Source organism: Pholcus phalangioides, unplaced genomic scaffold, assembly GCF_987345545.1.
Source record: "Pholcus phalangioides strain wild (caught in Gottingen) unplaced genomic scaffold, Ppha-v1.0 ptg000003l_1, whole genome shotgun sequence".
NCBI lineage: Eukaryota > Metazoa > Arthropoda > Arachnida > Araneae > Pholcidae > Pholcus > Pholcus phalangioides.
This window is the reverse complement of record NW_028301596.1, coordinates 4,092,705-4,103,333: the sequence shown is the minus strand read 5'-3', so window position 1 is coordinate 4,103,333 and position 10,629 is coordinate 4,092,705.

Below are 10,629 nucleotides of genomic sequence, written 5' to 3'. Positions count from 1 at the left end.
GATAGTAGACCCTTCAGAAAAAGGTTGAGAGCATTGACAAACTATTGAATCTAGAGTTAATGAAAAAATAATTTCGGAACAAATTGATGAAAACTCAAAATTAATGAAAAAATAATTCCAGAATTGATGAAAACTCAGAATTACTGTGTAAGAAATAATGTTTGAAACTAATAATTTCAGAATTAGTGGGAAAAAGAAACTTATAAATCAATGAGAGAAATAATTTCGTAATTTCTGTGTGATAGGAATTATTTCACAATCAATAAATTAATAATTGCATAGTTATTGAAAGAAATTATTTCAAGATATATTGGTAAGGAAAAATAATTTCTCAGAATTATCGAAATTAACAATAAAAAGAATCATTTAGACTGATTTTACATTAGAATTTATCTCAGAATTAATTAATTTAATCAGTGATTGAGATCAAAAACTTTTTCAGAATTAGTGGAAATTATTATTTAAGAATCAATCGAAATTGATAATTAATAAAAGAAATAATTTTAAAAGTCTTCAATTATTTTTTTTTTCCTGTTTAACTCGGAGCCCCATTGCCCCCTCCCCTTCTATTAAGATGTCAATAAATTACACGAGTTGGTGGCCCCGCCGTATCTGAAAGGCTGAAGACCCTCTGCTCTAGATCCTCCCTAGCTTGAGAATCTTGACATATTTACATAGTTTTTTTTACAAGTTTACAAATTTTACGCTTTATATCTACGAAAATACCAATGTGAGTGCAGGGACCCCCTTTGTGAGACAAATAATTTCCACTGAATCCTTAAATTATAATTCAAGTTTACAAAATAAGGTTTGGGGCACTCTGATCTAAATGATAATTTTCATTTGGATCAGAGTGCCTCTGATTTTTCGGTTCTTGTAATAAATAATTCTTGTTCAGAATTATTTTTCTCATCGCCCCCCCCGTTACTCAAGCCAACGTATAGGAGCCTATATCATACCAATAGCTTCTACTGCCCATTCCAGGCCATTCCAAGAGTATCGTGGGCCGCCGGGCCAAGTATTTTTCAGAGGCCTTTACCTGACAAATTTATATGCTTACTCTCGAAAATTTACAGACATCGTTTTTGCGAGGCCCCACTCTTCTCTGGAGGCCCCCGGGCCGTGTCTGGGTGGGCGCATGAGTCAAGACGGCACTGCTAACCCCCCCCCCCTCCCGCGTCTCCTGAAAGTGATATCGCCCACCTTGGGAAACACTACTATGATCATTGTCAAGATGCGAACTTATTTTATCATCACGGGGGAAAAAAAGTCATTGGGTTTCCCCCCCCCCATGGCAGCGAGCGTAGGAAGGCGCCTATTGCACGGGGCTGGCTCTCTGTATAAGACACTGGAGACTGGAAATCTAGACCTGAAGGGGGCCCATTCAAGAGGACTTGGATCTTTTCTGAATAACTCTCATATACAATCGAATCCCGTTATAACGAACTCCAAGATACAGGAGAAATCACTTCGTTATTACGAAATTTCGTTATAAAGGAATTCTAGGTTTTTGCATTGTTCCTATGTAAATTAATCTAGGGGATTAGAAAGGTGTTCGTTAAAACGAGATTTTTGCTATAACGGTATTCGTTAAAACAGGATTCGACTGTATACATTAAATAGCCGTTATAAGACAAGGGCGGACGTCCGTGTAAGACGGGGGGGGGGGTCTTCAACGGCTGAAGTTGGTTTTCTGTGGTTCTCAACTTCAAGGTGCAAATGCGAGCATGTACCTGTTAAAAAAGTCTCGCCACAGAGAGCAACTGCAACACCTTCTTCAGCCGAAAGCATCCACACGAAGCATCGACGTCACCGAAGTCGTCCATTTCACCTGTAGCCATTGGATACAGCAGTCTGGTGTATGCGAAATCTTTACCTTCTCCTGCAGTATATTCAATTAACCCCACCGTCGCCGCAGTGGTGGTCGGCTGAAGTTGGTTTTCTGCGGTTCCCAACTTCGAGGTGCGAATGCGATTGATCTCCCCCGTTAAAAAGTCTCACCGCAGAGAGCAACAGGCCTACAAGGATATGATTATTCATTCATTACACTACCTCACTATGAGTTAAGAAAAAACTCATAGTTAAAAAAAATTGATTGCAGATGGCAGCACTACACATAACAAACATTACACAGAAACAAACCACGGAAGGTTCACTATACGTATACACACATTTCAACATGTACAATTTCATTAGAAGTTCGGCAGAGGAATATGGACGAGGTGCATGTCTGGTTTAGTAGTAGTAGACTGATGACAGACTACAATGACTCACCGTTTTCCTGCTATTCCCATTATGAAAACAGTCAGTCGCTTGTGTACTGACTCTCTGTATACGCACGATTTGATACGCATTTAATAGAGAGAACAATTACAAGAGCAGTACGTCCTTGACTGGCATTTTATTGGAAATAGTATTGAAAAAATCTTATATATGTAATTAAAATCGTATTTGATATATGAATGTAAATAGAGGGGGAAAATATTGATAACAACTCACGAGAGAGAGAGAGATGCACGTAAACGATGAAGAACATTGACTGCGGGGATAAAATAACCGCATTTGTATTGCTTAGTGTATTTTGTTAGTGCAAAACACGAGTTAGGCCTGAACGCGATCGAAAACTATTTTTAATAAGAAATTAATCGATCAGCCATTTGTTATTCTTTGAGTTTCAGCTCAGTGATACGGACAAGCATTTTTGCCTCCCGTCGTGTAAATTCGTCTCGGAGAAGATAATATAGTAATGCGTGGGATGTTTCAGAATTTCAAGTTCAAAAAACTAGAAGAGGAGACCATACCAAAGTAAGGAAACACCCCTTTCATTATAAATCCGGGATATCGTTGTTTTAACACCCGTAAAAAACACGTCCCACGAATCGATGTTCCGAGTGAGTCATTTTTTGCGGGATGTGATGTCAGTGTTTCTCAAACGTTTACCTGCCCATATATGGCTACCTTTTAACCATATTTTCTGCCCGTGTTATCCAGGGTCCATCACATTCATCAAGGAGTGAGACTCTTTCTACTTAATGAATTGATTTTCTGAGTTAATTTATAATGAACAAAAATTTCATAAATAAAGTCAATGTCACTGAACCCCTGGGCTAGAGCTTCCCTGTTTAGGTGATTGGAGGAAATTCTATCCAGGGCCGTTTCAAAATCATGAGCCCTCAGGTAAAGTGATGGTCTGGAGTCCCGAATTTTGTTGGAAGTAGCATCTTTTTCTTCATACATTGAAATAGTCTCTCTCTCTCTCTCTTGAAAAATTACGGTACCAAATCTCATCGTGTAGTAGCTCCACTTCAAAGCTCTCTGTGCCCCCCCCCCCTTTAGCAACCTGTCATAATCTCCTTCTACTTGATTTTCCCCCGCGGCCCCCTTAAAACATCCCAGGACCACAAAGGAGCCAATGTAGCTTCTAGGTTGAAAACCAGTATTGCACTTGAAACTGACAGCGCTTAAGCCGTCATAATTTTTCGAAAACTTCAGAGACGAATTATCTAGGTTTTATTGTCGTTGCGGCTAAGCTTGTTGCAGAACCACGCTTAGCGGGGTTTTGCGACAACTCCGTGCCCCGTGCTCGAAGAGGTCGCAGTAAAGCGTTCCTCAGAATAGTCTTTTGGCGCCGCGTGAACCGAACTGGATCATTTCGCGTCGGCAGAAACTTGTTACATAATCACGCTGCGCGTTTGTGTTTTCCTAGCGAGGCGCATCAGCTCAGGGTGGATGTATGGTATATCGCTCTGGCTCCGGTCACCAATGAATTATGGGCAACCCAGTCCAACAGGGATCCCGAAACTTTCTCACCTTCGTTCTGCCCGTGGGCTTGATCGAGTTCCACTGACTCGCGACATGTTAGACTCCTTGGTCCGTGTTCATCAGCTACTCTGTCGTCCGCATGCTCAGGTTTGAAAGGAAGGGAAAGAAAACACAACAAAAAAATTAGAAGAGAAGATTGGTGGAACGCGCAGCGCACAACGCATTTGACTCCTTCACAAGCAGTCCGCCAATCACGCCCGACGTAAAGCGCTGTCGAGAGCCGTATTGCGCTCTGTAGGAAAACAGTCGTACTGCTTTTCTTATTGGTGAGTGGACGGCGCGTCGCGCTGGGCGAATGATGTTGCGCGCGGCACAGAAAACCTGCTCCTGGGAAAACCCGGCATCGAATCTGAAAAATTGTTAAAATTTTTCCATTTTTCTTTCTTCGCAGAAAGAAGTACTTGAAGTAATTTGTATAATATTTTTATCATGTGCATATATTGTCTATAATTTTTGTGATTATGTTTTTAATTGGGTTGCTGTATTTTTGAAATATATGACATCCATATTTGTTACGGGCATCTTTTGCTTAGCCACCTCATTGGGCATTTTGCCTGTTGTGGCGTTGTATTTGCCTTTATGTGTATTAATGCATGTTTACTTTCTATCTGTCTTCGCTAGGTTAGTATTCGGCAAAAAGCTCAGCAGTTCGGCATATGGACATGGACGATTGCATCCTGCTTTAGAGGTTAGAATAGCATTTTTCCGTCTTTGAAATTTTATGCCTGCCAACTGCGAATAGGCAAATAAATGGTTATCCCGTTCTCCCGCGATCACCACTTTATAGAGAAAGAATTCGTAACCTTGTAAGACAGTTGTTAGTGAAGTCAGTTCTTGTTTTCTGTGAGACGCGTCCAACTTTAAGGAATATTACTTTGATTGCTAGTGCAAAATAAATAGCTTACTACATTCAGTTCCGTCTTATACAGTCGGGGCTCATTCTTTTACTTTCGGGGTGGTGACTTCAAATATACAGTGAAACCTCTCTTTTGCGGACACCGGACACCGATGGGACAAAAAAATTCATCCGTAAAGGAGGAGTAGCCGTTAATCAGGAGTTTAAAAAACATACTATCTCATTACACACCGAGAAATTATTCGGCCGTAAAAGAGGGGTAACCGCATCTAAGAGGTGTCTGTTAAGAGCTGCATCAGCGCCGCCGGACGAAAGAAATCCGTCCTCCGTCCTTTGTGAAAGGGATCTATTCCTTCTTCAGTTTACTGCTCCCCCCACCCACGGAAAAATGACTACCTGCATTTTTCTGTCCGGTCAAAATCGGTGTAGAAGATTTGTACATACAGTTAAAACCATTCCATAGCATCATGTTTTCACATGACGACATACTTAAGTGTCGTTTCCATACGTCTCTCTATCAGGGTATGTTGCATTACTTGTATTTCCACGGAACTGTCTCCCCGGCAACTCCCAGGAAATATGAATTGACGGAATACGAAATCCAGCTCAAAGAGGAACTCATCAAGCACTTGAAGAAAGGATCGTTCTTCGAAATCGACGCCAACGTCCACACGCCGATTGTGATCCTGGCCATTCTCAAGGTAAATATTGAAACATTGAGATACATGACTTGATACCCATTTCATAACAGGGAGCTGAGCGGACTATAGCCCTAGACGGCAAACTTGAGGAATGAGGGGTCAAGAAAATTAGTAGATGGGGGGGGGGGCTAATTTTTAAGTGAGGCTTTTAGTAGAAAAGGGATTACGGTGGTGGTGGTCGGCTGAAGTTGGTTTCCTGTGGTTCCCAACTTCGAGGCGCTATTGCGAGCCGATCTCCCCATTAAACACAGAGAGCAACAGGCCTTACAACGATAAATTATTCAATCATTACACTTCACTCATAGTTAAAAAAACTGGTGGCAGCACTACACATAACAAGCATTACACAGAAACAAACTTCACGTTAGGTTTCACTACACGTACACGCAACACATTCCAACATGTACCGATTCGTTAGAGGTTCCGCAGAGGAATATGAACGAGGTGCATGTCTGGTTTAGTATGAGTAGAAAAGGAGGGTACGCTAAATCTTTATATCCCACAGGCGGTAAAACTGTAAATCCACCACTGCCTAGAGAGCGCAGGATTAAATCAGTTAGTGACTGAAAGAGAAATTTGACCAAAAACGAGTGACCTAGAAAGTCTGCAAGCACGGTGAGTGACCAAAAGAATGATCTAGAGAGAAGGGGATGAGATCAGTGAGTGATAGAGAGTCCACGAGCATACGAGAAGAGTGACCAAGAGCGTATGCAAGAATGGGAGCAGCCAAAATCGTATGCAAATATGTATGTGACTGAAACAATGTGAGTAGCCTTAAGATTGACCTAGAGAGTGTGGACCAGGTCGATAAGTTACCTAGAAGAGCAATCAAAAAGTGTGCAAGCATGTCATAGAGAGAGTGACCAAAAGAGTTATCTTTAGAGTGAGGGACCACATCAGTGTGTGACGAAAAGCGTAGCATAGAAAGAGTGAACGTGTACGCGTAGGAGTGATAAAAGAGTGGCCTAGAAAGCGAAGGGCCAACTTATTGAACGACCAAAAGAGTAACCAAAAAGGTGTTCAAGCATAGGAGTGATCAGAAGACTGACTTTGAGAGACAAGGCGTATTTACTGTGACTGGGGATAGTGGGCTATAGCCTAGGGCAGCAAATTTGAAGAACGAGTGGTCAAGAAAATTGGACTGGAATGTAGGCGGCAAAACCATAAATCTGCCTCTGATAGCGCGATATTATTTTTGCAAGGAGTAAAAAGCTGATAGGAAACCACAACTCAAAATAATATATAATCATTATTTCCGAAATAATTGTGTGAGATATGATATCTTTGTAGGAGTATATCGGCAGCCTTCCAAGGCCTCTATTCAAAGGAATCAAAATCAAACAGTGGTGTCAGCTGCGTGACATGCTTCCCGACATCGGACGTACCAAGCAAGATGTGCCCATAAAGGAACGCTATACCAAGGACGCGATTCAAGAGTAGGTCTGCTTTCCCAACATCGACCGATTAACTACTCGTGACCATCCACGGCCGACTGGACATTCTAATTGTTTAGTGGGCTATGGGCGATCTCATAGACCATTATTATTTTTTTTTTCACTGCTCTTATGCATATAGGATGTCCTGTAAGCGCTAATGTGGCCTTTATTTCATCGATCGTTCGCCGTACAGGTGATTCCAATTTAAAAAATTTCCCAAAAGGTATTCAAAAACTATCTTGTACGAGTTTTGAGGGTGGAAAATACAATGTGACACAAAATGAAAAATCTAAACTTTAATACGATTCCCCCCCCCCCCCCACCTCCCGTTCTCTAATTTACAATTGAAAAGTTGTTGCCCTGTATCTCCTGAGGATAACAGAAAAAAAAATGTCATGTTTCTGATGGCAATATTCACAAAGATATTTGAGTTGAAAAATCGGAAAAAAATTGTGAAAGAACAGCAAAAAACTAACGGATAAAACGATCATTTCCCTCATTTATGCTGTCGTTTCGCAACTTTTCTCAGATTTTTGAATTCAAATATCTCAGCAAATATTGCACTTGAAAAAGGAATATTTTTTTTTTTATTGGCCTCAAGAGAGACAGGGCAACGACAATTGGAAATTAGAAGACGGGGGCCGTATGAAAATTTAGATTTATTTTTTATTTTGTTACACACTGTATTTTCACTCTCAAAACTGGCACAAGGTAATTTTTAACACCTTTTCAGCATCTTTTAAATTGAAACTGTACACTCTAGGACGGACGGGTGATGAGATAAAGGCCACATTATCAGTTCATGAAAACAGTTCATGAAATCAGTTCATTATCATTATGAAAAATCAGATACAACACTAGATATGCACTTAGACTGTTAGGTACATACACTTTGTTCGGGCTATGCCCCGAAGCTAGGTTGGAATAGGTCTCGCAACGGGATAAGTCTGGTGGCAGAGTTCTGGCGTTCATTCATACATAAAGTACGCAATCTATTTTGCAGTGGCTTTGAGTGGTATTCAAAGAGTATAAAGTGGTATTCTAGAGATAGAAGGTCTCTGCACATAAACGTCTTTTGATAAAAAAAACCCACATAAACTACCTTTGCCATAAAACGTCATTCAGACTACCTAGCAAGTTTGCCACATTTTAAAACACGGCATCCTATTTCGTTTCTTCTTATTTTGGCGTAGAATCTTCCTGATTGGCTCACAAATACCGCATAGTGATTGGATTTGGGGCATAGAAATCGCCAATTCTGAGCCCGATCATTTCTTTTCCATACAACGATGATACTGCGGCACGAGCAGGGAATTTTTTTTCTTAAATTGAATATTCTGAGGGAAAATGGGCTACTTACTGACGTCACAAGCAGACTGCGGGGGCCTTCTATCTCTAGAAGGTGCCGATTCAACTCAGATAAATCTGTTTTCTTAAATGAGCTTTGAATCGAAAAGACAAATTTGTCTCACCGTTTAAGCGGCACAGCAGGAATCACTATAAACCCCCCCTTCCTCAAAATTCCAAATCTTTTTTTTTGTGAAGCAAGTTTTTCCAAATTTTAGCAGGTGCAGGCGGCTTTTAAGAACGCGATATATCTCGTTTCAAATTTAGTGAGAGAGAAAAAAATCACAGAATTGATGAAAATTCCGAATTAATTAGAAAAACAATTCCAGAATTGATAAAAATTCGGAATTGATGAGAGAAATAATTTTTCAGAATCGATGAAAATATCAGAATCAAATCAGTTGAATCTCAGACGCCTTGCTTACTACAAAAAAAACCGTTTTTTTCTCTTTTAATGTAACATATATTTTTCATTTTTTCTACCATAAGTGTGCCCGGGCCCCACGACCTCACCTATCACACCCCCCCCCCCCTAAGGGTGACTCTGACAGCAATCTGTACCATTTTCGAAGTACGAGCTTCATTTTCGAAAAAACAATTCTCTACAGTTGGGCTGATTGTAGGTTAACGTGTAATTGGCAATCAAGCATCCAAATAAGTTTAAATTTTCCTTCGGCCCTGTCCCAATCTGCTTGTTGCGGTCAGAACCGCAACTAGGGAGGGAGGGGGGAGAGAGCAGGCGGGTCTCGTGCCACGGGCGCTGGACTCGAGGAGGCGCAAATTTCATTCTGAAACCTCTCCTTCAACATTACAAGGGGACGTCAAAATGCGCGCTTGCCCCGGATGACCAAGCATCTAGTTGCGGCCCTGCTTGCGGTTTTTATTGATTAAATTGATTTATTTGTTATCAATTCATTATTTATTACTGATTTATTATTTTATTGATTTCGTTTGTGTGGATTTTTATCAGATTCTTGTTCCCATTATTTTATCGGTAGTTTGTTGTTCCACGTGAAATTCTCTCGTCGAAACTTCATCGAGAAGTTACTGATGTCGCTGCACGAAATGTGCATAAGGTCCGAGGGAGGTGTCCTGAAAGCTTCGGCGCAGCTCTCCAGTTTCCTGACGCCGGCGATGATGTACAAGGAGGAGAAGGACAAGCTCCAGGGTGAACAGAGAGACGATCTGGAATTCTGCTTGATGTACATGATCACCAAGGCTCCCAACATGTTTTCCGGTTTCTCGAGGATGTTGCTGTCCACCTTCCCGATACGCAATCTCAAGGACGATAAACAGAAGGGCGGTGAAATCGGAGAGGACGCTCTGAAGTTATTCAACGAGAAAGTTTTCTGAGAACAAAAAAATAGTCTCGGGTTTCCTTCCTAAAAAAAACGTTGTTTCTTTTATGATAGGATAGACATTTTGTGTAACCAAAGCGAGTAAGAATTTGTTCTTTAAAATTAAAAATGTTCTGAACATTTTTCATTTTGTTCAGTATTATATATATATATATTGCGAGAATTTGAGTGTTCAGCTGTGTGAACAGGGCCTTGAATATAGCAAATATGAATTTTCGGGGCTTCTTATACGTAGTCTTCTTTGAGGCAGATGCGTACGTAGGGAAAGGAGGGGGGGGGGCCTAAAATACAAAAGGCAGCCAATTTTATGGCCCTGAAAATGCGTGGGTCCTGGGCAAATGCCCTGTTTACCCATGCGAGAGACAGGTCCTTCAGCCGAGAAATGGACCCCCCCCCCCCGATCAACACACCTTTGAGTGATTTTTCAAAAAAACATTTGTTATTTATTGGTTAGTGGAAGGCCCGTCGGTACTTACGTAGTATCCGGAACCTGAAAAAAAAAACAGAGATTTCCCACCAAAATTCGCATATTGACAGTTTTGCTTTAACGCCAACTTAACGACAATTATGGCGCAGTTAATTTATCGGTATTATGGTAATCCTATGACATCTCATAATTCGCACCAGGACTATTGATATGGCAACTCTAACGATTTTATTAGGAATCATGATTTTGACAACTTTCTTTTTCTTTTTTTTTGACGCCACAATACCACATCCAATTTTGATTAATAGTGCAATAACCTGTTATTTTCCGTTTCTTTATATTGCTAAAAATATATAATTGAGTCAGAAGCGATATCATTGGTTCAAATCGTCGTAAAACTATCGTGACGAAATTTGAACTTTAACCACTTGACATAGAAGATTTTGGCATCAAATTTGGATTATCTATATTTGACGAATCAGCGATAATTCTGGTAACCTGGTCCAAATCTAACCGCACAGTAGAAAAAGGAAAAAATACAAAATAAAAAAGTATAATAGGTAGGTAGATAAAATTTTCAGCCTCTTCTCATCCTCACCCTACGTGTTCTCTTTTGCTCTTACATGCATGTAGTAGAAAGATGCATGATATGTGTAAAAAAAATCATTAACAGCAGTATAGA